This window comes from Patagioenas fasciata, chromosome 5 (assembly GCF_037038585.1).
Source record: "Patagioenas fasciata isolate bPatFas1 chromosome 5, bPatFas1.hap1, whole genome shotgun sequence".
Classification (NCBI taxonomy): Eukaryota; Metazoa; Chordata; class Aves; order Columbiformes; family Columbidae; genus Patagioenas; species Patagioenas fasciata.
The window spans coordinates 29,172,819-29,200,396 of NC_092524.1; the positions used below are offsets into that span (position 1 = coordinate 29,172,819).

Consider the following 27,578-nt stretch of genomic DNA (forward strand, 5'->3'; position numbering starts at 1 on the left):
TATTTTCCTCTTACTATTTCACCATGTTCTGTCTTCATACAACATGTTTCCAGTGTGTTCTGTTCAGTGAGTAGGTCAAAAAAAATCATAGTCTGGAAGTTAGGAACTGCTCTGAATTCTAATTCCTACTTTCCTGTCATTCACTAGATGTACTTACAAAAGCCTTTTGCTTCTCTGCGCCAGATCCCTGATCAATTAAACATGGCTCAGAGTATGTCATCAAGTAACTGAAGATACATTAATTTCTGTTTACAAACTACTTATGCAAAGAACTACCTTACTATGGTGCTACACACATGGGCAGGGACACAAAACCACCCTGTTGTCCGTATAGACTATTGCCATGTATAAACAGTACCCGAGTATGTCTTCTGATTTTTAAAAATACGTCTTTTTTAGGGTTGTGTTTTTTAAATCCCGCATGTATGTGGAAAAACTTTAAGATATATTCTGATCTTCCAAGGGAAAACATACACAAGGCAGTAAAAGCGTTTTCCTTACGCAGTAATGCTTGAGCAAGTGCTGTGAAGTGGCATTGCTTAAATAGCATATTTAAGGAAGGGAAGAAAAAACTCATCTCCCAGCAAAAGCAGTTAAAAACAACTCTAAGCTAATTGTAAATTTAAACATTGAACGATGCAACATTTTAACAATACATACTTTGCAAACAAATGTGCCTTAGTATTAAACTGAGGCTTTTTAAGCACAGTTGGAGCTCCTTGCAGCAGGATGATCAGTTCAAAGAAGGCTGATCAAAGACTAGCAAACAGGTTTTACTTTCTGTTGAATTTGAAGAAGGCATAATCTGGATAGAAAAAATGTCTTGATGTAAGGAGGTTTTTGTGCAGTTTGGGTAGGATATACTGTTTCTCTGCTTTTTTCCTTTAGGTATGCTGTATTAAGAGTTGTAAAAAGCAATCTGTTCTCTAGCAACCGATCTGGGGTTTGAGCTGGATTTCAGTAAGTGTCATCACAGTATGTTTATGCTGGCCTGAACCACAGTGCTTAAGGAGAAAACTTTGTTAACGTATGGCAAAGATAGACACAGGTTTAAAGCTGTTAACCACAAACCCAAACTTGTCCAGTTCCCTTGATTTACTGCAAATTCAATTATTAAGTGGCCTGATATAAATCATTAAATGCACATTTTAAGGTTCTAAGATTAATTTTTCATTGTTTTCCTCACACGTAGCTGCCCTATCTACAATTTATAGTTCTGAGGGCTAGGAAAATTATTAGAGGATTGTCCTTCAGGATGCCAAAGTGAAATGTTCCCATCAGTAATCCTGTTTGGAATGTTTGCTTCTGGCATCATCACTTTCAGATATAAATATTCATATTTCACCTAGAAGAAAAAACTGCTGATTTTTGAAAGTGGGTCATTTTCTTTAAAAATGAATCTTTTGGCAGTTTTCATTAAGTGTATGTAATGCCAGATCAAAACTGGGAAATTATGTGGCAGTGTTTGCCTGTAGATTTATTCAGCTGAAGCTTAGACACCTTGAAAGCTCCTCAAACAGAGAGGACTTGTTCACAGCCATGTGAAGAAGGCTGCAAATGGGAAAAAGCAACGTGTTGTAGTATGGACATTGTTTGCCTTGTTCTGCTGTTTTGTTATTCAGTTTAGCTAATTCATTCAGGAGTAATTATGCTGGAAGTCATGTAAATGAAGATTTTATTCCCCAGTGCATGAAATGAAAGTACAAAAATTGTTCCAACATGTAGAGTTGTAGAATGTAGTATTTCTACTTTGCAGAATTTAGTTCTGTAGAATAACCTATAAAAGACTCTCCAGATCAATTTGTTAATGTTTGTGTGGTGCTTTGAGATACTAAATTGCATCATAAGCAATAGGGACAAAATAGTGCTATAACCTACTTTGGTTGCTCATACATAAGGAAAGGCAAATTCTGTTGTAATACCATTGGTTTGGTATAATGCCATAGTGTCTGGACACCATCTAGATGTGTGTAGGTGGGAGAACCATCTGTGTAGGTGAGCCTAGAAATATAAACACCTATTTAGGACAGGGTCTTAGTGTTTAATAATTTCGCATGTGAATCTGGAACATATTTTCATGCTTCGTTTTGCTATGAAGTGAAGTGTGGGAGGGAAGAAAATAGAGTCTGATCTACTTCTGGTAATCTTCACTCTGACATATTTACTTAATCTTATTTAGAAAGTTTTGAGCTTCTTCAGAAAAAGAATCTAGATTTTTATATCCTCCCGTGGTTCTTTATTTTGGATTTGGTGATGGTTTTCCTTTGCTTTGAGAGAAACTCTTAGAAGACAATGGAAATCTAGTAATAGATTTTCATTATTTACTAGTGAGAAGGTGCTCTCATCATTTTATGTTGGAAGGACAGAAAAAGAAAGAAGAGTAGCAGCCCTAGACATCGGGCTCTACCTTAAGGTAGCCTGTGTATGTCTCTGCTGCAAGGTATGGACGATACTGCATGCTTAGACGACACCAGTTCAGTCCTGTGCTGCATCTCAAACTCATGCTATTAGGTCATTATTTACAGCAAGATGTCAGGCTGTGAACAGGTGTGGTTGAGGAACCAAGTTCTTTTGTTTTCTATTGACTGATTTATTTTTTTTTTCCTAAACTAAATTCAGAAAAACAATAGGTCGGGAGGTGCAGTGCATGGCATGGCTGACTTGCACATCCATTTACAGTACTCATTCACGAAGTTTCAGCACACTCTGAACCACTCATGAACGTCAGAATAAAAATGGCACAGAAAATGATACTCAAAGGGGTTTTTTATTAAATGTCTGACCTGTTTACCTGTTGCTGTATATGATGGGAGAGCTGAGTATGCTATATAGGTGTCACAATATGGGTGTGGGGGGAGTTAGTTGCCACATGCACCATTGTATTATGCTCTCTCTACTATCCTTGTGTCATTGGTAATTACTGAACATTCACTGCGATCAATCAAGGGTGTCTTTCTGTCCTGCTACTGCAGAACATAAGCTGAGCTAATTTTACAAAAGGACAGCCTTTTTTTTGTTGTTGTTGTTAAAAACAGTTGTCTTAATTTCAGTTTAGGAGGATAGATACTGAGCCAAAACAAAAAAATAACGTCTCAACAAATATTTTCCTGGTTTTTAAAGCAGGTTGAGTGAAATGACAGAAGAGAAAAAATGAGATCAAAATTATTGAACAATATCTTTCAAAGTTTGTTTGAATTTGACTTGATATGAAGCAGAAATACATAATTTTATCAAATCAATTCTGCATGGATGGATTCAGCAATATTTAACAATAAAAGTTCACAAAACTTTTAACTTTTATAACTTAAAAAAAAGTCAGATCTGCTAAATGGACCAGAATATTTACATTATATAAGTCATGCATCAAAGAGTTTATCTGTGGGTATTGCTAGTTATTTAGTATAGTATATAGGATTTTCCAACCCCTCCCCAGGCTTGATTCTCATCAGTTAAAATTAGTAATTTTTGTGTTCACTTAAATTGGTACAGAATCAAACCTCCCATGGATAACTCCTGTATTTTCTGAATATTAATACATAATATCACTAAGAAAGGAAATAATTGAACTCTAAATCTTCAGTCATGTTTTAAACATTAAGTTTACCTCCACTGTCAAAGAAAATGAAACAGTAGTTTTTGAAATGGAAACAGGCCAGAAGAGAACTCAGAAACTTGCTCCAGCCATGGGTAGCCTGTGCAAAGCAGCTTCAGAGCAGCGTTGCCTACAGTCATCCTCAACAGTATCAATGGCTTACTCTTAGAGATACTGAATTGTAGAATGGTGGCAGTGTCTACAACACTTATAATCACTACACCAACCACAGAACTTTATGAATATTTTTAAATTATTGTTTTTAATGATCTGATCTAAGATACGCGTGTAAGGCTTGAATTAACTACGTAATTTATGTATGATATTAATGTAAAAATGCAGGTTCTTTGTGGAAGTGGGTGTGTTCTTAAGCTGCTTTTATGGTCCTGCTCTCAATTTTCACCTGTTCAAAAATGAAACTCTCAACCACATTTGGAAAGATGTCAGTTAGAAAATAGAGCCAGTTCTTGAAGTGCTCTTTGGGGTGAATACCCACTGAATTGGTGAGAAATTGTCTTAGAATATTGAGAATGAGAAATGAATGAGCAGCTCAGGGATTTAGCCCATGTGTAAAAGAGAAAGTAAAAGAAAAAACAGAAGGTAAAAGACCATTAACAACAGCCCTAAGACTAACTGAACTAGGCAATTTATGAAATAACATTGTTTGTTATATTTTTTACCAACTTTTGTATTACATCCTGGTTGTGTAAAGATACTTTGTGTTTCTGATCACCTTTATTGATTCTTACATGTGCTGCAAACACAGGAATTGTCCAAACAAAACTGCATTTAATGGGGGGGAGGGGGGGTTAGTGGGTGGGTGTTTGTTTTTTTTGTTGTTTTTGTTGATTGGTTGTTGTTTTTTGGTTGTTTTGTTGGGGTTTTTTAATTGTGGAATGAGTTGTTAATCATGCTTTTTGTATGTCTTAGTTCTCTCTCAAATTTTATTTGTAGTCAACCTGGCATTGTCTATTTAATATTTGAGAGGAGCCATGAAATAAATCTCCAAAATTAGGTCCTGCTGACTTCCACGAAGGTGCAGACTTTGAAGTGCCTACTCACCTTCTGCAAATGGAAAACAGACTTTGTAGTCATTTGGACCATTGTGTAAAATTTGTCTTTATTTAACTTTAAAATTATTCTTTAAAGATTCCAGTGGGTACGACAGAGTGTAAAAGTATAGCCAGTCTCTGGAGTTCTTTGGAATAGAATTTGGAGCAGACCTCTTGCAAAATTTTTCACTGTTCATATTCTAGTCTTTTATTGGACTGATATAAATGCAGTCCCGTTTGTTTTTAAACATTGGTAAAACGGATTAATTAAAACCGAGTAATCCTCCTTTAAATTATTATGTGAATAGTGAACATGGTGTGAGGTTTGGTACTCAACTGGTAGAAAGCAGAAAAAAAAATTAGCTCCTTTTATAACCTTTTGATTTTCCCCCAGTTGCTTCATGAGATCTTACTTATATGAATGTGTTCAGGAACTGTGCTTTATTCTGCTTCTCCATGATGACTCCAGATCCATTTTCCAGTATTAGGCAGTCATTCATATGATGTTTCTCAGATGATATGTCATCAGCTGAAAAATGACCAAAAATTACTTCCTTTTGTAAAATCCAGATACAGATTTTGCTATTTGTTTCCGTGGGGTCAAAGTTTCATCGCTTGTCCTTTTTATGTCCTAGATTCTTAGTTGTCTGTCTTTCTCTGCTACCGACAATACAGTCCTCAATTTCTGTACTATTCAGATGTGCAATTTTTAGATTTTTTTTTTATTATGATGTTCATTCTATTGGTTCTAGTCATCTAGGTCAGCTATAAATCTGGTGCTTGCTTTCTTAGCATTTTAAGGCATGCTTTTTTTTTTTCGTTTTCTCTTTTTTGGTATCCCCATGGGCAAGCATGATTTCGTGCCATGTCTTAAACACTGCACTATCGCGCCAGCTCTGTTCTAGACATGTCTATTATGACAGAAGGAATAGAGACTTCTTTCACTTCCTAACGTGTAAAAGCTGTTAAAATAATCCTTCCTGCTTGCTGATTTAATTGTCACTCTTATTTTTGTATTCCCCCTACTGTTCACCACCCATATTTACATCAGATTTGAGCTCCTTTCAGTACTTTCAAAGTTCTATATAATCCTGCCCTTCCTTGCTTATGTTCCCTCGTTGAGTTTCCTGTCCCTTCCCCACCCGCTCCACTTCCTTAATGTTCCCACACATCCATCTGTCACTTCTTGAGCAGTAGCTTCCATGTCATCTTCCATGTTACCATCTATGCGTCCTGTGACCTCCCAGGACTCATCTGTGGAAGGGCTCAGCTTGTCCACATTGAAGTCCCACTTGAAAACACGCTTCTTTGCTGCTGCTTTAATAGAGTTGAGCTGGATTTTATTTTTAAAACAGAACCTTTCCTGTTTATTATTCCTCTTTCTGTAACTTCTGTTGCTGTATCTATAAACTGTACACTGCTCATATTACCAAGTCCCTTTAAGTGCCTAGACAGATACCAAAAAGTCTGGAGTAATTTTAAGACATTACCAGCAGCAGTTGTGTGTTCTGCATCTCAGCTAATCAAATTCTTCAAATGTTTTACAAGCTGATAATGACCAAACCTGGGGCAAAGTGGCCTCAAGTTTTCCTCTGCAGAGGAATTAGAACATACAACCAGGAGTGGGAAAGAGTAACTTTTGAAAGGGTTGTAGCCAGAATTACAAGATGATATCTGGAGCCTGAGCTGTCTGGAAAACAACTAGTGTGGTGTTTGTGTATCAGTGCTGTACAACCAGTTTAAACAGGTATAACTTCAGAACTCACATTACACTTGCAAAGATTACTAATGAATTTCTTTATGATGTGTGGTATCAGTAAGTGCCTGGGCAGGAATAGGAATCTGTACATGCTAATGCTGACAAAACTTGAAGGACAAGTGTAAAGCTCTGCACTGCATTTTTTTTTTTAACATGTCTCTGTCACCTGTATTGATACTGCATTCATGGTAAAATTTAGGCATCTACTGAAAATTTTAGCTCCGCAAATCTTGCTAGCACTGTAGTAAGAGGTCGTGGGTTTAGGGTGGGGTTTTTTGGTTTTGGTTTTGTTTCTTATTGGTACAACACTGTTTTGGCTCTAGGTGTAGGATCCTGTCTGGAAAAAAAAATCAGAAGCAAGCAAATCTGATTTATGTTGCTCTAAAAGAAGGGAGATGTAAGATTAACCCTGATCAATGTCTGTGTTCTATAGCTTGATGTTTTTGCTGAGAGCATCTGCTTCCAGCTTCCTTGAACTTTACTTTAAGCACCAGTAGGTGCATTGTACGTGTTGATTTCAATATTTTAGAGGAAGTATGCAGTAGGAAAGGTAGACTTTAATTGATCCCACTGAAAATTCTCAAATACAAGCTGTCTGTGTGTACTGAAATGAAATGATGTGCCTTTGCTGGAAACAGCCACTAAACTAACCGGACTTGGAACTTTTGGCTAAGGAGTGTGTAGAATTGTGAATGCATTCTTAGTTACTTGGAGTGCTAAAACCATTAACAGCCCTTCAAGAACATGTTCATTTGTATGTTTTTTTAAAAATCCCGCCACCACTTGTAAGGATATGGCCTGATATTGTGGTATCTGAACATACAGTCTTGCCAACAGCATGAGATATAACTTATCTGACAAGTTAATTTTCCTGTGGTCAAGAAAAAACACTTTAAGGACAGAATGTAAAAGTGTTTAAGTAGGAGCAGTGTCAAGACTATGTGTTGCAAATACTAAACCAGAGATCACTTATTGTAATTTCTGTATAAGAATTGTACCCTGAGAGTCATCCTTTATATAACTATTCCAGAACATTAATTATGATGAAGTATTTTTATGGTATTTCTGTGCATAATATCAGAAATAAGTTTGGTCAAGGGAGGTTCTTCTCCCCCTCTGCTCTGCCCTGGTGAAGCCACATCTGGAGTACTGTGTCCAGTTCTGGGCTCCCCAGTTTAAGAAAGACAAGGAATTACTGGAAAGAGTCCATCCAGCAGTGGGCTACAAAGATGATTAAGGGTCTGGAGCATCTTTTGTATGAGGAGAGACTGAGAGAGCTGAGTCTGTTCAGTCTGGAGAAGAGAGGGCTGAGAGGGGATCTTATTTAGGCTTATAAATATTTCAAGGGTGGGTGTCAAGACCAGACTCCTTTCAGTGGTGCGCAACGATAGGATGAGGGGCAGTGGGCACAGACTGAAGCATAGGAGGTTCCATTTAAACATGAGGAGAAACTTCTTTACTTTGAGGAACAGGCTGCCCAGAGAGGTTGTGGAGTCTCCTTCTCTGCAGACATTCAAAACCTGCGTGGACACATTCCTGTGCGATTTGCTCTGCGTGAACCTGCTCTAGCAGGTGGATTGAACTAGATGATCTCCAGAGGTCCATTCCAACCCCAACCATTCTGTGTTTCCGTGATCACTATAGCATGTTAAAATCTAACAGAAATTGAGGGAGTTACAGCTGCTGCCACTGCTGCTGCCTGGATTGGCAGCATATTTATAATCAGGCAGGCTGGTAGGTAGGTTACTGGGCTTGGCTGTAACACATCAGATATCAGTGATGATTGTTTGTATGTATATGCCAAGCATTTTCTTTTTAAAAGCAATTAATATTTCTCATATTCTAAAGAAACTAAATAAATTAAACCAAATTTTCAGTATTTTAAATAGTTTTGAATAGTCTATTAATTTTGTAACAGGAAACTCTTATTTAACGGTTTGTTACTGATTTTTTGCATGAATCAAACGTGTCAAGGTAGTAGGGCTTGTTTACATGTCTTGAATGCCATATGAAATGGTCATGGCAGGTGAGATTGAATGTTGTGCAAATCTTGACTGTGTATGAAAATAAGTCTGTAACAGTGACCATTCTATTTCACATTTTGCTTTTTTTCCTTCTTTTTAATTAAATTTTTAAACACATGCAGCAGTATTATCTTAAAATTAACCTTTTTTAATATTAGGGCATTTCCATTAATAAGTCACATGGGGGAATTACATAGGCAGGCATTTGTTCCACTTGGAGGTGATTGCTGGCGAGATGTCTGCACAACTTGTTTCACTACTCAGATGCAGGAGTTTTACCAATTGGTTTGATTTCGTGCAAAGGTCAATTCCCTCCAACCTCTCACTTTCCGCAGTACCCCCAGCTTCTCTACTCTGTAAGTCTGGCAAGCTCCAGAAATCCTTAAAAAAAAACAAAACAAAACAAAACTTAAGTTTCTACATTAGGAATTGTTTTATGCTAAGATTATTCTAACCAGGCTAATGCACAACTAAGCAGTATACAGTGTTATATTACATCTTGACCTGATCTGCTGTCTAGAATATTCCTTACAAGGCGAAAGGTAAAAATATTTTTTACATATTAAGATAATGTAGTTAACAGTCCTTCTTTATCAAAATGTGCCATGAGATTGCAATTGATTTGGTACCTTAAACCTTGAAAAAAAATAGATTTTCTGTGTTTTGGGGAAGAAAAGGGGAAATAAAAGGGCAGGAGGAGTCTTGTCTACATAATGATGTCACTGTGTAAAGAAATGTGAATGTAAGATCTTCACCTTGCTACCTTGTGACTGCGAGTTCTAAAAATTATTGGGCAAAATTTCTTTATTTCCAATTGAAATTGTTTGCTTTCATTTTTTAAAATATTCCTTTGCTCTTCAATTTTTAAAAGGACTAAGAGGATTTTGTTTTTTCTGTAGCATTTATTCACTCACTTCATCTGAATCAGTTATACAAGATTAATTTTTTTTCCTCAAATGAAAATCTTTCTAAGCTTTTTATTTATTTTTGTTGTCCATTACTAAATTTATTATACTTTGGTTGTTTCTGAGAACAGAATTAACGAAAACACATATTCGGGATCCTAGGCCCACTGTTATTTTATATAGTACCTTGTCGTTTGTGTACTACATCTTCTTTGCTGTGCTTTTTTAAAAAACAATTGTTCATGTTGTATAAAACTGAGATTCCAAAAGAAACATTCTGGATTTTCAATTTAAAATATATTTATTGATTGATTTTGCTATGTCATTGCTGACTGGATTGTCTCTGGTAAGCATGCAAAGTGCCTCAAGCTGAAGTAACGCTGGTTCAGCTGTTATTTCTAGGATTTCCTTTTGCACCTTTAAAATAGCAAGGTGTTCACATTTTAATAGGCTAGTGTTTATAAAATGCCTGTTGCTGTCAGTTGCTGAAGTCCTTCATACTAAATTCCTTCATACTTTCATGATATTTTATATCTTTTCCCAGTGACTATTTCTCCTGTAATTTTATTCTCTTGTTTCCAATACCCTCACTTTGCTATCTCGGTTATCGTATCAAGATATAGGGAAAGTAAATTTATCGAAATACATTCATCTTCTGTGAAGAAAAGCTGAGACAAAGACATAATTTTGTTTTCTCTGCAAATCTTTGACGCTGGCTGCCCGCTAATTCTTCAGCAGCCCAGCAGACGGGGGTCTTCCCACTTTGATGCATTTCAAGAATGCCTTGGTGTTGCTGTTACAGCTCTGTTATTTGCTGTGCACATTTCCTCTCATGTCGCCTTATTTCCATCTTTCATTTAACCTGTCATGATTGATACTTCCTGCTATTGGTTTGCTAGGGGTGAAATTCCCTCTTTTGAGGGGTACATGTTTGTGTCTAATAACCTCTTCAATCATACCATTGGTGAAATAGGTTGATTTCTCACTTCTTTGCTTCCTGTTCTCTACGGGTTTATTCTTTGGTTGTTTTAGGCTTTCTAGGAGTCTCTTTCATCTGGTAAAAGGCTTTCTGGTAAGTATGGTGGGTTTAGTTTCCCTGCTTTTAATGTTTAGAAGTCCAAGTGTACACCAGCTGCCCTTTCCTGAAGGGTCCTCTCTGGGCAGCGTTCATCCATGTTGCTCTGGATGTGTCCCGTCAGCTGTCTACTGTGTCTGTAGGAGTTTCCAAGTATAATTGGAGAAACTGATGGAGCTTGTGAACTGAGCTAAGGGTTAGTTCTGGATTTTTTCCTCCCCTTTTGAAACCTAAAGTAACAATGCGGGCAGCTGTGGTGAAGCTTTTAAGTTTTTGGCTTAGATTCAAAGGGAGTGCTTTCCATTAGAGCATCCCCTGCCTGACAGTCAGATACCAGGGTTGGAGCCAACATCCCCATTTCATGGCCTTCTCCACTCAGGTTCTGCACTCCCTTTCCTTTCCTCCCTGCTTCGGTGACCACCACCTTGTGTCGCCTTTCTCCTACTGCACCAGCTTTTCTCATTGGATTTTGTGTCCCTGGATCTGTTCCAGCCCAGGAACAAAGACCAGACCAGTTCTTCGCAAGTACGTGTATTTTTCATTTGCGTGTGCTCACACATGTCAGCTGCATGTTGGAATGTATTTCCTTCCACCACTCCCCAGTCAGCACCCATGGGGAAGTGTTTATTTTGAAATTATTTTTATGAAGTTTTTGTTTGCAGGGGTGGGGGAGTAAGCAAAAGTCTCGGTAAAAGTGCTGACCCAAAGCAGTATCAGGTTCCAAAAAATTAAAATCTATGTGTAAGATGTCAGATTAAAGTTTATTCACTGGTTAAGAATTGTCAAGGGAAGTGAAGCCAAATTAAGAGCAACAGTGTCCTGCTAGGAAGTTATGTACCTTGAACTGATATGGCTAAGTACATGCAATCTGTTTTCCTGTGGGGAATAGTCAAAATAGCCAAAGGAGACAACAGGAGTCTCTCTACTGCTGTATGACAGAAATCCATGCAGGAAGGTGACCTAAGTTTGGAGCCACTTTTTTCCTGCTGCGTGTTAAAACCCAAGCTAAAGTGGGCCCTGGCTGGTGCTTGGTTGCCCTGACTCTGACAAAGGTGGCATTGACTCAGTGTATGATTCTTCAGTCTTCATAGTATTAAATAAAGGCCTCTCTGTGTTTGTATATCAGAACTAACATGCATTTTAGTTGAAATTAATTATTACAAAAAGGTAGGTAAGATCATGGGCTAGAAACTCAAACAGGACCTGGCTAGTCTTGCTACAGAACTGGACATTTCGTTAATGGAAAATAATACAACGAAATTTTAAAAATAGGCTGTGATAAAAATGTTAGCTCAGACTGTCAAATGTCTAATGTTATACTCCTGGAGAAAACTTGTTTTCACAAGCTCAGAGCCCCATCTGCTTATATTGATTTTACTGCCTTTAAAATTAGTCTTTTTTTTTGCTTAGGCCTTGACTTTACATTTGGAGGACCCACACTTACATTTTTGTTTTTAAATTAATCTATCTGTTTCAGTTTCCCCATATGTGAAGTTAAAGAATAATGAATACTCCCTACCAACATTACAAGGTTATTGTGAAGATTAATTATGCTTGTAAAAATTATATAAAGGCCTGAATATTGTCAGCAGTATTACTGTGCCTTATTAAGTATTTCCATGGTTTATCCTATAGGTAAATGTAATGTTCAATGATGAGTAGTTAGCAGTTGATAGTTTAAAAAAGAAGAAAAAAAATCCTTAATTTAAATTCTTCCTTTGATTTCAAACTGTACCTCCTTAAAATTATTGCAAATCAATGTCATGCCCTGTTTCAATTTAAATAAGTCTGATTTTAATAAAGATAATATTAAACAAAGAAGGTTGTTTCTGACATCTTAAAGAACTCAAATGAACCACCTCATGGAAATCACTTGGTACACTGCTGGAATTACTGTGTATGTGTTAAATTGAATTATGAGAGTAGTAATCTCTTCGGCAGGTAAAGGGCATTTTTTCTCATTTATCAATATGCAGTTAGTTTAGTTTTATAATTACTTCTAAAAAACCTGAAAAACAATGATGGAGAAACATTTCTATCTTAATCTGTAAGTAAAAAGCAGCTGAAGAAGGGCAAGATCTACTAATTCTAAAACCTTGAAGGACATGTTCACTAAAACCAGTGTAATTTTGCATTGTCAAATGGCTGTTCTCTGTTTAACACATCTGTTTTAAATGCAAATCATGCCTTGATAAACCTCCATTCACCTCAGATACACAACACATTCAATATAATTGCACTGATCTTCTTTAAAATGTATAGTGTCGTGGTACAATATCGATATTCATCTTGTCACAAAATATAGTAAAAGATTAAAAGAATAAAAATCCAGTAATGTGAAATAAACATTTTGAACATAGTTATCTATATGTGAATAATTTGAATGAATTTATGTTTAGCTTTATTTTTACTTTAAAATCACGTTGATCTGAGCTATTTTCTGGTTAGCACAAATAGGTAAAAATTTTAGAGACTGTTATTGTTACTTTTTTTTACAGATTCACTGCCAGTGTGAAACAGCTTTTTTCTGAAAAGTTAAATACAAATTCAGAAAAGATTAAAACCCAGCTGTTTAGATGAAGGTTTTCCTGTTCAAAGGAAAAATCGAAATCAAAAGCTCGCCATTGTCTCTGTGCACCCTAATGGATAAAATGTACCCTTAGATTTTAATTGATTTAAACTCACCTTATGATGTAGGGGTACCTATAGATCTTTGTGTTAAGGAGTCACGGAGGGCGACAGCATTGTGCGAGTCTTTCTCTTTGTATCCATACGATCTGTTTTGTTTATAATGTCACCAGTGGATGTTGCTGCTTTATCTGGATACCTGGAGAGAGAGGTATGTTAGAAGCAAAGGTCAACAGCATCCTGCTTTTGCTGCAGCATTGTAGGTAGCAGTTTCTGGTTACTATTCTGCTGGTTGGTAGATTACCTCCTTTCCTTCCCTGCGCCACGTGTGTGTTTTATTCCAGCCACAGCTGAACCAGCAGGGCTGAAGAAATGAGTAGCCTCCAGAAAGGCTGAATTTAGCAGTAACGTAATAGTAGTATATAATAGTAGCATGTAACCACAGCCTTGTGTCAGCATCCAGAACTGAACACGTAACTCTCCATAATTGAATTACACTAACCTGATAGTTTACATTTTGCTGTTTGATTTTTCAAGAGGATGATTCTACAGTGCACGACTTTTTTAGTGAATGGTTTTGTCATTTCAATACTGTTTGGTAGGGTTTTGTGTCTTTTTTAATGGATGGACTTAAATGAAGGCTCTTTTGGGGCTTGATATGAATTAGAATTTCACATTTTAGTCACAGCATGGTTTTATCACACCTGTTTGTGCAAGCTACCCTGATTAATATTCAGTTGATGTCATTTCGATGTAACTTGATTTGAAGCTGAAGTCCTGAGCTCATCAGAAAGAGCTTCTAGTGGCAAATGAGAATGCTGACACCCCAGAAATGCTTTAGAAGGCTGTAAAAAACATGAGAAGTAGCTTTTCTCTGTGTATTGAAGAAGTTAAAGCAAAAGCTAACTATTTAAAGTGAGAAAATGCGGGCCCTCAGACAATATGTGTATTTCATAGTGTGCACATGAAGAAAATATATTCATTTTTAATCATCAAGGACATAGCTGATTCCATGTGAAGAACTTTGAAAACAGCTATTTAAAAAAATAATATTGTGTTCCTGTATCCCAGGTCAAACTTCGGAAAATGTGTTGATATTCATTGATAAACCTAGACTTTTAAAACATAATTATTTCCCTCTAGGAGCTGACTTTCAAGTAGGTAGTACCAGCCTCTGTGTATTTCTAAAAGCCTGATTTTGAATTATTGCTTAGTTTCCGTGCTCTTCTGTAGCTTTAACTGAGATCATGTCACAGTGAAGATGTGCTTTTGCTACAGATACCTATGATATAACTTCGTTTCATAGTTACCACAAGTCTTGTAACTTTTGCCAGTGCCCTGCACTGAGCTATTGGACTGCAGTTTTTCCTCTCTGCAAGAAGCAGGTTTGGATACCTGCAGGTTATTAGAGATAAAGGAAAGGAAAGAGTCGCATTATGCTGCCATTGTGCCTTCGGTTACTGTTCCAATTGCTTTCACATTGTCTACATGAAATTACACAGAGCATCTAAATAGGTACACACACATTACTTAGAATTATTTGGGGAACTGTGGTCATTTCTGCTGCAACTGAAACTAATGATAGAGTTTTTAACTCTTTCTGGCAGCTGTTAAACCCAGGTAAAGCTGTACAAGTTGGTGACAGCATTGGCTGAGTTGACCATACGGTTGAATCCTTGAAGTTACAGTTTTATGTGGTGTTACAGTGTATTTCAGAATCCAAAATGTGCAATAAATTTATTATCAATTAAAAAAGGGCAACGTTTGGATTTTTTCTAGTCCACATAAGTGTTTGGGAGTTTTGTAGCCGATATAAATGCATTCTGTACATTGTACTGTGTGGACTTGATATCAGAGTTCACTTTAACGTGAAAATGATCTTGACAGGCCAGTTTTAGAAGAGGTTTAAAAAATATTAATGATTATGATAGACATTTCAGAAGAAGTTTTGTACAGATGAATAAGGGACAGCAGCTGCTGCTCCTCGGCTTGAATAGCAGAGGGATCATTGTGATCTGCTAGTCAGCCACTGGCCTCATACTTTTGTCAGTAGCTTCTCCTTAAAGCTACTGTTTATATTAGGTTGGTGCAAAAGTAATTGCGATTTTGGACCATGAATTTTAAATCATTATAACTAGGCTCAAACACGTCTTTATTAATCAAAATGGGAACCATTACAATCAACAGATTTTCGCCAATGAGGAATAAATTAGTTTATTTCTGTAGCATAAAAATCCATGCTTTGGGATTTGACAAACTCTTAGAAAGCATTTTCTCTGGTTGTGGAAGTGTTTTCCCTGCAATAAGTTGTTGAGATGCTTGAAGAAGTGGTAGTTGGTTGGTGAGAGGTCAGGTGAATATAGTGCATGAGGCAAAACTTTGTAGCCCAGTTTGTTCAACGTTTGAAGCATTGGTTGTGTGATGTGCGGTCGGGCGTTGTCATGGAGAAGAACTGGGCCCTTTCTGTTGACCAGTGCCAATTGCAGGTGCTGCAGTTTTTGGTGCATCTCATCAGTTTGCTGAGCTTCTTTCTCAGATGGAACGGTTTCGACGGGATTCAGAAAGCTGTAGTGGATCAGACCAGCAGCAAACCACCAAACAGTGACCATGACCTTTTTTTGGTGCAAGTTTGGCTTTGGGAAGTTCTTTGAAGGTTCTTCTTGGTGCAGCCGCAGAGCTGGTCATCGCCAGTTGTCATTCCATTTTTTGTCTCATTCTGATCAAGAAATGGTTCATTGTTGTTGTTGGAACAAGAGAAGACGACACTTGAAAACGATAATTTTTTTCATTTTTTGTCAACTCATGAGGCACCCACTTACCAAGCTTTTTCACCTTTCCCATTCGCCTCAAATGCTGAACAACTGTAGAATGGTCAACATTTTAGTTCTTCAGCAACTTCTTGTGTAGCTGTAAGAGGATCAGCTTGGACGATTGTTGTCAGTTGGTCATTGTCACCTTCCAATGGATGGACACTACGCTTCTCATCTGTGAGGCTCTTGTGTCCTTTGTGAAACTTCTTGAGCCACCACTGCACTGTACGTTCGTTTGCAGTTCCTGAGCCAAATGAGTTGTTGATGTTGTGAGTTGTCTCTGCTGCGTTATGACCCATTTTGAACCTGAATAAGAAAATCTCTCAAATTTGCTTTTTGTCTAACATCATTTCCATAGTCTTTATAAAATAAACAGCAAGTAATAAGTTAGTAGCAAAAAACCCCACATAAGGCAAGTAAAGCACATTAAAAATGATGTATAACAGAACAACATTTATTAAGAACATATTCCAGTATCAAATGCCAAATTTCAACAATACAAAACCAGCGATTACTTTTGCACCAAAGTAATACTTTGGGTTTCCGCATTTGGAAAGAACGTTTTTTTGGTTGGGGGAACACCAGTTAGCGCCGTGTGTTACGTGAGAGTGCTCAGTGACTCTGTTACAGGAAAAATGCAAATTAGAAAACCTGTTGGACTCATCTGACAGCACTTATTTGCTGGAAGTTGTCATCTTTTAGGGCATTTTTTTCCTCTCCTTAAGAAATGGGGGAGGAAATATTTGCAGAATTAGGGTATAGTTACACTCAGATAACAAGTTCATTTTTGTTTTTCTGAGGCAGCTGAGAGTAGAAAATGTTTTTAAGAAAAAAGGCTATGAGACTTAATTGAACAGCTTTAAACAGTTTAAGGCTGCACATACTGCAACACAGTCTTTCTCTGCTTGTAGTTTGTAGTGAGTGGGCTTTGCAGACCAGACTTTGAGTTGTGATGTTAGAGAAGATCTCAGTTCTCCTCAGTACACTCTGTATGCATGTTTTTCATTACTTTGTATACAGTTTTTTTGAGAGGAGTGTAAAATAAATACATTAGAAACACTTGATACAGAACAAGATCTAGGAATAATATTGACTTAATTGGTTCTTTTGATGGAGCAGATTACCTGTAGGTAATATGTAGTTTTTCCAGGTAGAGGCTCAAGACACAGTCCTCCCACTAAACTGAAATGCAGCAGAAGCCCTTGCGTGTGCTTCTTGGTGGAACTTGGGTAGCACTGTGCCCCTGGAATGTCATGCAGAGCTTTGTTCGCTCTGGGGGAGGAGATGTGGCAGTGACTGAATGATTGTAGAAGATGGAATTTTATAGTTTGTGTGCAGTGGAGTGGAAGATAGGGGAGTCCCGATAAGGCATACTAAATGTGAATACTTCATAAATATGGTATCTGGTGGTTTCAAATGCAAAATTAGAATAAACAGACACTGGTGAGGGGACCAGCATTATCTCTCGAGGGAAATCCCTCCTCTTCATTCTCCCTCTTCCTTTTTTGCTGCATCCCTGGGAATCCCGGGCTCTTTTCTATATTCTGGCTAAAAAGAGATAAGGTGTCACTGGCCCAACTTCACACACTACCAGGCACTTAGAAAGCTCTTGGGAGAAAGACATGTACTTTTATATTATCTCAAGCCGAAAAGGGAAATGAATGTCATCTGTCACTTCTTGGGCAAGTACTCCAACCACAAGGACATGTGCAGCCAAGCACTGCTGGAGTAATGTGGGTAGATGCCTAAGTGTGTGGAAGAGATGGGATTTCAGGCATTCTTTCTCTGCAGGATTTCCTTTAGGCAGATTTGGACTAATGGGACTCTTGGTGTTGTAAATCTTTCTTTTGTATTCATTCTAAGCACTGCATAAGGTACAGAGATGCCCCAGCATGGTCATCTGAGTCTGCGTGTGCGTAGCCAGAATGATGCATTTGGTTCCACAATGTGGAGCTGTGCTGCACTAGCCAGTAGGACAAATGGTTAAAAAAAGTAAGAATGAAATAATGTGGAACTCAGTAGCGCCGGGAGCTATAGAAATGGCTTTTCTTGTAAGACAACTCATTTAGATCCAATTCAGTGCTAATGGTTATCCTCACATTTCACATGCAAATGGTGTCAAACTGACTTTGCTAGCCTGTTAGGTTTCTCAGGCTTATATGCCATTGTTTCACCTACATTATTTAACTTTCTCATCTTACTTTATCTTCTATTAGTTTAGAGAAATAAAAGCAAAGGAGGAAATAGAGTTAGTAAATTGCCATTGCTCTTCACTTTCTCAAGATTTAAAAAGTGAAGACTGAAAACACCTTTTCTATGGCATTATAACTGTATTACTGAATATGAATTGTGGAAAGTGAATTTACAAGAAGTAACTTCCTTTCTCAAATTAAATACTTTCTTTTATTTAACTGTTGTGGTTAGTGTATTTTGCTGTTTTATTTCCTTTAAAAGTATTAGCTGCCAGGAAGATTTTAGACAAAGTTAATATTGATGAATAATTTTAAAATAAAAGTTTAATTATTAATAACACCCCAGAAAGTCAGCAATGCACTGGAACAAAAATGGTAGCTTCCTGGAGTAAGGTTCTTCAATCAGTGGTTTCAAGCGGTATCCAGGAAAACAATTTAGCAGAGTGTGATGTTCAGTGTCTGGCATTCTCATATTTAAAACCTTTGCTCTTTCTGAGCTTTCTTTAAAAAGTGCTTCTGTTTTAAGCAGAGGGATGTGCTTGACTGGAGATGAGACAGAAAAACTGTTACATTTCTGTTTGATTCCACATGTCCTGATACTTTTTTTTCTTAATTACTATGATGTTATTTTTAGCTAAGTCCATCCTTGCAGTTTCCTAATTTAAACTTCCTTTTCAAATGATTCTAATTTTATCTAGAATTTTTTGTAGCATATTGCTCCTTAAGTGTTGAGACCCAAATTGAAGGAAAAAAAAGTTTCATGTTTTCAGTCTTTTTGCATCCACCAGTGTCAGTTTAGCTTAGATCTTCCAACTGTTAAAGGCTTATTTTTGCTTATTAATGTAAACAGCCAGAAGACCTAGTTAAAATTGAAGTTGTAGTATATTAAACAATTGTACTGACAGTTGTTTGGGGTTTCTTTCCCCCCCCTGAAAACAGTGCAAAAATGTCAGGGAGAAGAAAGAAGGAGTTTTTTCAGAGTGTGTGGATACATTTAACTGAATTTCTATAAAGTTTGGAAGCAGGAAATTAATCTCAGAACTATGAAGTTAGGAAAAATCAATTCTTATTCTCTATAGGCTGGAGTTTCTGCTGGCCCATCAGCCGCTGGGGCTTCTGCTCCCTGAGGGCTGCTGGGACAGTGGAGGGCCGTGTGTCTCAGCCTCCACGCACTGCGACATATGGTGTGTGGGACATAATCAAAATACATGAGAAGCGACTGAAATTTCCAACACCTGTCTTCTGTTGTACGTCTGTGTAATTTCAGTGATGGTATTTTTGTCAATGATGATTTTTTGAAGAAAATATTCGTGTGAATTGAGTTATTTATGAAAGAAAACCAGCTTTTGCTATTGGTTACCATAATAAATACTTACAGTCCTCAAGCAAGTGGATTACAGGAAGGCTTGAAACAAGGACCTTTCGTTAGCTCTCAGCACGGCTCTCTCTTGACTGAGTTAATGGATAGCGGGAGACGCAACAAAAGCAGTTTGTTGCTGTTTTTGCCAAAAAGACAACTATTATAAAAATAGCATTTGAACATGCATTGGATTTTCTTGATTGTCTTCCTGTTTTGAGGAGATGCACCTGTTTAGAGCTGTGGTTTCATACAGAATAGTCAAGTATATGGATTTGACACATTATTGTAAAGGCTGGACTGGGTGAGTCTTTTTTCTTTTGTATTAGAACTGGATTTCGTGTCTGATGTTGCAGAAATACCCTTGTCCAATCTACATTAATTCATTTATAAGGCAAAAGAAATAATTTGTCACCCTTACGGGTTGAATGGTTTGTGGCCAAGTTCAATAACAAAATGTTAGAACTGAACAAAACCATGAATAGCAAGCAGTGAGTGTTCCTTGCCTTATAGTTCACCGCACCTTCCGTAAGGCCATGAATTTTGTACAGCACCCTCTTTCTGAGCCTCTGCTTAGCAGAGATGCACGTTGAGGAGATTGACTCAAGTCCCGAAAGACTGAAATCTGGGATTCTCAGGAGGTCTGGAGTGCCTGTCAGACAGCTGGCACTGGAACACATCTCTGAACAGCGTTTGCTAGAGGCCTGGCTGTCAAGCCAGCAGTAGAGGTGTCTGCTGGTCTTCGGTGTCATAAACTTCTTTGTGTGTATGGATGTGGCTTGACAGATGGCTTTTATGGGCACGTGGAAATGAGTATGTTTTCAGGCAGCTCAAACTTTGTACATAATGCAGAGCACATTTAAATCGTACTTTGCCGTAACTCACAGAAATGCAGAACTTGAATGCTTACTTACATTGCTTATGTATAGATGTGTGTGTGTCTTGATTATGTTCTTCTGATTTGCGGACAGATGAAACTAGAGCAGTCTTCGCTGTAAGTTGTGGAGCCTGAAAGCCTTTTGCTGGACATATGCTCAACTGCAGCTCCATTGGCCCCAGGGGCAGTTACATCTGAGAGTGGGCATAAAGTTCTGGTTTGGTTTGGTTGTGGCTGGCAGCAAGTTGTGCCTGAGCTCCTGTGCCACATCTAGGGAAGGACTCCTACCTTGGTGTAGCCCCAGGCTGCTGTTCCCACTGGCTTTCCAGCTGCCTGGAGCCGCTGGAGCAGTGCACAGCAGCTGGAGTGGCACTGATGGTGGAAGTCTCTCAAGTCTTGTTTGATCTTCAGCTGGAGCCTTTGCACATGCCCTAATGTGCATTTGGAGTAAATACTGTCACACAGAGCTTTAGTGCTAACTGTGCAGTTAAGTCTAGGAACAACTTACTTAGGAGATTAATCCACAAGGGTGGATGTCAAGATGATGGGACCAGACTCTTTGCAGTGGTCCCCAACGATCCGATGAGGGGCAGTGGGCACAGACTGAAGCATAGGAGGTTCCATCTAAACATGAGGAGAAACTTCTTTACTTTGAGGAACAGGCTGCCCAGAGAGGTTGTGGAGTCTCCTTCTCTGCAGACATTTAAAACCCGCCTGGACGCATTCCTGTGTGATCTGCTCTGGGTGAACGTGCTCTAGCAGGTGGATTGGACTAGATGAGATGATCTGCAGAGGTCCCTTCCAACCCTAACCATTCTGTAATGTGAATGAGAACTTTGCAGCGTAACTGTAATGCTTCAGTTTCACTACAGACAGATTTAGATCGTTTTTGAGAGCTGAAAAATCTCTAAGGAATTACAGTTTAACAGCGGTGTGGTTTTTTTGTTTGTTTTGTTAGTTTTTTTTCGTACTGCTGCAAATTTTCATCTCCAGTGATGCTTGATCAGCTCCCCCCAGAGACCCAGGAGCGGTCCGGCCCGCCGCCAGCCCCGCTAGATGGCGGCCGTTCCCTCCCGCCGTGGCGGCCGCGCTCCGGCTCCCGCCTGCCGGGAGAGGCGCGGCGGGGGCACCGGCACCGGCAGCGGCGGGACCGGCTCCAGCGGCGCGGGGTGGGCCCGGGCCGGGGGCCGCCGGCGTGGGGCGGGCACGGGTCCCTTCCGCGCTGCGGAAAAAGGTGGATTGCTGCATCCTCCGCGTTTTGTAACACGTGAACGGGAATGGCGTGGTGGTACACACCGTATGTACTTACACTCTGTGTAAATACTTAGAATAGTGGTAGTGGGTTTTAGTGATTTATGTAATTGCTAAGCTTCTGATCTCTCTGATTTATTATTTTAGAAAGTGAGGGTAGAATGTAGCCTTCCTCTGTTGAAACAGAAATTTTCTCAGTGTCTCCCAAGAAAAAGGAAGTTCTGTAATAACTGAATTAGCAACTAAATGACTCGTTAGCCATTTTGATGGTTTGACCACTAGAAAAGTTAAGTGGAAGAGATGCTTCTTACTTATTTTTGGGGTATTTTTGTACTGCCAATTATTTCAAATTCTGTGTAAGAGAGAAATTTGTGAGGATTTGTTTTGGGATGTTTCATTTCATTTTGTAGCAGTTTTACCTCATTTTAAAGAATGCAAAACTTTGTGCAAGTTGGTTTTTTGTGGGGGGAGGAGATGGTGCAGTTTTTAAATGTGAAATACCTATGTATGTGCATTAAGAAGGTCATTTCTTGGAAGACCATTACTTGAAGATGTCAGGGTTCCTGCTACTAAAACAACTTCCATGTTCTGTTAAAGTAATCTTTAGTCTGATTGTACAAACACACTTGAGTGCAAATTCTTCCAGATGCAGGGAACAGCCAGTACTTTGAACAGCATGAGCTTATCTTTAGTGCTTGTTTTGCATTGACAGATTGTTAGTGTTCAGCTTTCTTACTTTTAAAGACCATTCTGACCCTAATTAAGTGAAAATTAATACAGAAACATTTGTGGAGGAAATTTTTTGAGAACATATGTTTTTCCCATATGCACATACATTGTATAATTGAATAGATTTGGGGAAAAAAAAAAGTACAAAAGCAAAAAACAATAGGCAGGCACTGTGATTGGGTTTTGAACAAAATACAGCAGCAAAAGTACTGAGCTGTCTTACAACAAAACTTCTTTGCTCAATGTCAAGACTTCACGTAACTGAAAACATGAACATTGATTTGACACCTCTGAAAAATGTCAAGTCCAAAAGAAGGGTGTGTTTTACAGATGCAACCGTTTAAATGTTTGGGCATGTAAAAGCTGACTTTTAACTATTTTTTGTTTTATAAATTGGGTTTTCTCTGTTTGTAAAAAGCCTGTTAGAAGCAGCTATTTGTTTTTCATCCACTTTATACTCTTCTGTTCTGCAAACTTTGATGTAGTTCAAGTGTTTTTATTTTCTTTGAATTGAACAGAGCTCTTATTTATTTAGTTGTGCATCTTTAAGACTGATTTTACTGGTTCAGTTCTAAAATTATCATTTACCAGCTGCTAAAAACCAGGCTGCTTCAGTGTCTCGTGCAGGTAATTTTCTGTGTTTCAGTATAGTCATAAAACCAAGAATATAGACAAGCTGTAAGTCTGGTGATCCTGGTAGTTCTCTAGTCTCAAGAGCTTTAATAATCCAGGAGAGATTATCCACTTTTTTTGATTTCTCCCCCTTAATGTGTCCAATCTGGCTGAAACTCAATATGTTACAATACATATATTGAATGTATGAAGAGTGTTAGAAATTCTAACACAGGTTTCCCAATAGTATCAGGCCCTTGCAGAAAGTTAAGTTCTGCAGAACTCCGTGTTTGAAGGGGGTTTCCTAGATGCTCTCTGAGATAACCCCTTTATTCCTCCATTGTGTTCATAACCAACCAAGTAAGATGCATAGATACCCAGGGGGAGATCTGCTGTGAGTCATTTTACTGTGGCAGAGTTTGTAGGAAGTGGTAATATATTTGAATCAAAGAAATGAATCCCAATCAGGAACGCAAGCCTTTTATAGCTGCAAAATGGAAAAAGCACATTTCAAGCTACGAACATGCTGAGAACAGTCACTGTCAGTCAGAGAGGAAGAGGTGGGTGGTATTTGTGAAGCAGAGTGAATGTCAGCAGTGGCAAAGGTGCTGCATTGTAGTGCCTGTGTTGGCATCAGGATATGCATCTGTAAGAGACTGCTGCTGTCAGCAACGAAGCGGAGGATGAGTGTGGGTACTGTTTTTAATGATGGGCAGATTAATTTGTAGTATCAAACAGCGGTATATGCATACAAGTGATGCGGCAGTAGGAGAGGGGTCTGTGGAGCTGAAGAAGAGATGTTGTCTAGGGAGTCATCTCAGGGTTTATGATTTCAGCTCTGTAGAAAGTAATCTAAACTGTCCAGAATTTGTGAAGACAGGGCATGTGCCAGGCATTATATATTCAGCAATCAATATGTCCATTTGTGTTGACTATACATGGAGACAAAAGATGATTTACTTTTTAATCACAGTATTAGAAAAGCTGAATATCATGCTACATATGCAGTGTGGATGGCTTTTCTGAAAACATCTGTGCTGTGGTCAGCTAAGGTACAGGAAGGCTACTGCTAAAGAAAAAATGTACTGTGCATGTAGTGTTGATGATATCCAGAATATGAGGTTCCCAGGAGAACAAAATTAATATGCATGAATACGTAGCCTGAGCACTTTCATAGTTTCAGAGACTTGGGTTTCACTGAGTTTGATAGTCAGCAGGAGCACCAAGCAGCTATAACTCCTTGTTAATAACGATCTTTGTTGCTGAATTTTCTTAAAACTTTGGTGTTTGTCCTTGTTCTTTTACTTTTTTTTTTTTTTTTAAGAAAGAATTCCTTATAGGGGTCAGTAGTCCTTCATGCTGTTGTGATTGCATGAAATTGGTAGTTGAATGACCCAGTGGAGTGGTGGATGCTGTGCAATTTGCAAGTGCAACTTTCTTCCATGCTGTATCACTGCAGAGTGGAAGTTCATGCTTTAAAATGTCTGGGGTATGTGCTTGGCAACAGGGTCTCTGAGAGGAACCTACTGGCCTGATTATTTGTCCCGGTCTCTTGATACCTACACCAAATTATGGTTTGAGTAATCTTAACTGTGTGACATCCAACAGCTTCTCCATTGCCACACCATCCCTTGCAACTTACAGCTTCTTCCTGCTGCTATTTCCAGTTCATTCTGTTCTTGCAATTCAACTGTTACAATTCCAGTAAGCACTAGGACTTTGTAAATTCACTTTTTCATTAGACTGTTCCTTGTCTTCTGCTTTATATGCAAAACACAGGTAGCAGTTACATGATGTGGCTGCACAGCCCCAGATGTGTAGTCAAAATTTAAGCAAGGTAGTCCAAGTCTGAAACTAATCATGCCCAGCTGTATCCATAGTCACACTTCTCCATCCTAATTTGTCACTTGCAGTTAATTGCCCTTAGCTGAGCAGAGTTGTCAGGTATTTTGATTTTTATTACAGATGCATAACTTCAGCCCTCAGCTCTTCACCTCTCAGTACTAAGGCAGTCTGGTCATTCTGCAGAAGCTCTTTGCAAATCCCCAAAGTTCTCTGCCTGAGGTGTGCATCCCATCACTACAGCACATCTCCCTGGCTCTGCTCACCGTGGCAATGGGGCTAGGGAACGTGGCAGAGCAGGCTGCTTTTATTCAGCCTCCGTCTGCTATGACATGTGCCAACCGTGCTCCTGCCAGTGATGGCGAGACCCTTGCAGCGCCAGGCTGTGGTTTTCAGGCAGGAGACAACTTTGAACGAGAGGGCTTGGAGTGAAAGCGTGAAGAAAAGGAGTGCTGAGGAGCCGGTGACAGGCAGGTGATGACCAGGGTGTCTCAGTGCCTCTGTCCACCCACTCCAGGCACATTCTCTGAATCCGTGGTCCCCAGGTCCTAGCTTGTACATTAAGTAGGGGGAGAGGCTCAGGCACAGACCAGATCGAGGGAGTTTGTCCTCATCTGGCAGTGCTGGGGGCTCCTGTGTGATGAGGTGGCACTTCCAAGCCAGGTCGATGAGCCCTTGTGTAAATAGCACTGGTTCGTGGTACTGCAAAGGGGATTGATTTATGAAGAGTAAGTGTCTGCAGTTTTTAATAAAGTGTTTAAAGATATCTGCACAGACACAGATTTTAAGGCTCTCTGTTCCAGTTTTAAATGTTACAGCCCCTCTAATTTTGGATTAATTTTGACTAGGCACAGCTGTTAAGCCTTTCTCTCCTCTTCTGCCTCTCCTCTCCCCAAAGAACATAAACCTCTAAAAGTCCATGGTGATCTGTCTTACTGTAAGCCTTGCCGGCTATCACATATTTAATGAAGGCTATTAACAACCTTGTGATTAAGTTGAAAGAAAGAAGGGAGAGTAACTTGAAATACGACAGTGACTAAAAATAAAGATACTACCTAGCTTGTATCAGAAGATTTAAAAAACACATTTTCAAACTAATGTGCTTTAAAATACACATTTATTAAGAAATTCTTTAACTTGATTCGCTTTGGGAGCCACATCTATGTATGTCACATCTGAAAAGCTTAAAAAGTGCTTTTACAGGTGTTTCTTCAGAAGGCATTTTATTCATGTTGCCTAAAACAGTTCCCTGACTTCCCAGCACACTGACTCAGTGCCCTTGAGAAGTGAGCTTACCCCTCCTTTTTAACAACTGACCAGAGAAATCAGTAAGAACACACTTAAATATTTTTGCAGTTTTGTTATTTTCACTAAAGTGTCTCCAAGTAACTAATTTCACTTCTTCAGGTAGAATACGGAGCATTTTCTACATCTGATTGTCTTTTGTAAATGTCATAGAAGGCCAGATCAGGGTAAACAACAGAAAAAACATATCGCAAAATGGAACTCATGGCATTAAACAAGCCATACAAAACAGTGGCATGACAAATTTGCCAGTTCATAATGAGTTAAGTAAATTAATAAAATGATGTTATTTTGGGCCCTGTTTTTTGCTTTTAATGTCTGATGGTAATTTTCCAATAGTCTAGTTTTAATGAAAACATTTACTCATGTAAATGAGGGTTTCGATTTGTTTGTGTTGACATTATTTATTTTTGTAGAGAAAAATCCCTCCTTTCTCTGTCATCTACTTTCAGAAATCTTTTGGAATATACTGACGAAATGTCATCTTTCACTTGACATTCATGTTTTGTTTGGGTTTTTTCTTTCATTTTAGTTTCTGTGAAGTAGTGTAAACTCTAGCTTAATTTGATCTGGCATCCCCGCAGTTGAACATTTGTAAGTATCTTGTATTGTGGCCCATCTGGGTTGTCATAGAAACCAGAGACCTCCATCCTCCTCCTTGTTGTTGGAAATGGAATGCAAACAGGGCATCAAAGTGACGTTTTTCTTGTACAAGTGAGAGCCCAGTGAAGAGCCAAACAGAAAGGTTTCTTACTGGTTTTATGCTCTTGTGGGCTGTTTTAACAGTTGTTACAGTACACCCTGTTTTCTCTCGAATATCTAGCAGCTGGGTAATAGAAAAAATGTGAGCGTCATGAAAAAGCCAAGCTCATGTGGGTAATCTTGTCCACAGCTTTTTCCTCTCTATCTTTTCTTGATGTATTTGCCTTGGATTGGGCTGCTAACTAGTAAGGAGGTGCAGAGCACGTTACTGCAAATCATTTGCTCTGCAAGTGGCTGAAAGACCCAATTATGTAGCTTGTAAATGTGGCTTAATGTTTCTCTGCACTGACCCTCTATCCTCTTACAAGAAAAAACAGCCAAATAATTCTGGCAAATGTGTCAAAAGTTTTCACTTGCAAAATAGTAGGAATGGCAAGTGATCATTCTTCAAAACTGTACGGATTTAACAGATAAAATTGCAAAATCATACACCGTTTCCCTTCCCCCATGGAGGCTCCAGCTGTGTACTCAGCAGTTCTGCCGGCGTGCTGGTGAATGGTTGTATCTCCTCCCCCGGACAAAGAACCTTTGAAATCACCGCTGAATACTAACCAACGCAGCCAATTGTGCATGGTGGTGGATTTCCAAAATAGGTTGTGAAATTGTTTCCTAAATAGCGACTTGCTCATCAACTGAGAGACAGGCTCCATCAGCACAAAGGGGGCACAGGAACAGTTTGGTTTTGTGTGTGGGAGAAAAATCTTAGTACAGTCTGTTCATGCTGAGCATGCTGTTGCTGGCCTGAACGCAGCTGCCTCTGTAGCCTCTGCTGCTGGTGCAGTTTCTCGAGCAATGTCGGTCACTGG

The 27,578-nt window shown here is 38.7% G+C and overlaps 1 protein-coding gene across 14 annotated transcripts in view; it reads left to right on the plus strand.

Moving 5' to 3' along the window:
• Positions 1-27,578, plus strand: part of PHF21A (PHD finger protein 21A) — a 140,672-nt gene that overhangs the window by 61,760 nt on the left and 51,334 nt on the right. The window contains exon 1 of one of the 14 annotated variants that reach the window (XM_065838255.2): positions 21,442-21,568. The exons of the other annotated variants lie outside the window; for them this stretch is intronic. The gene's annotated coding sequence lies outside the window, so the exon portion shown is untranslated. Of the gene's footprint in view, positions 1-21,441; positions 21,569-27,578 lie in introns of those variants that run through there. 14 annotated transcript variants of the gene reach the window in all.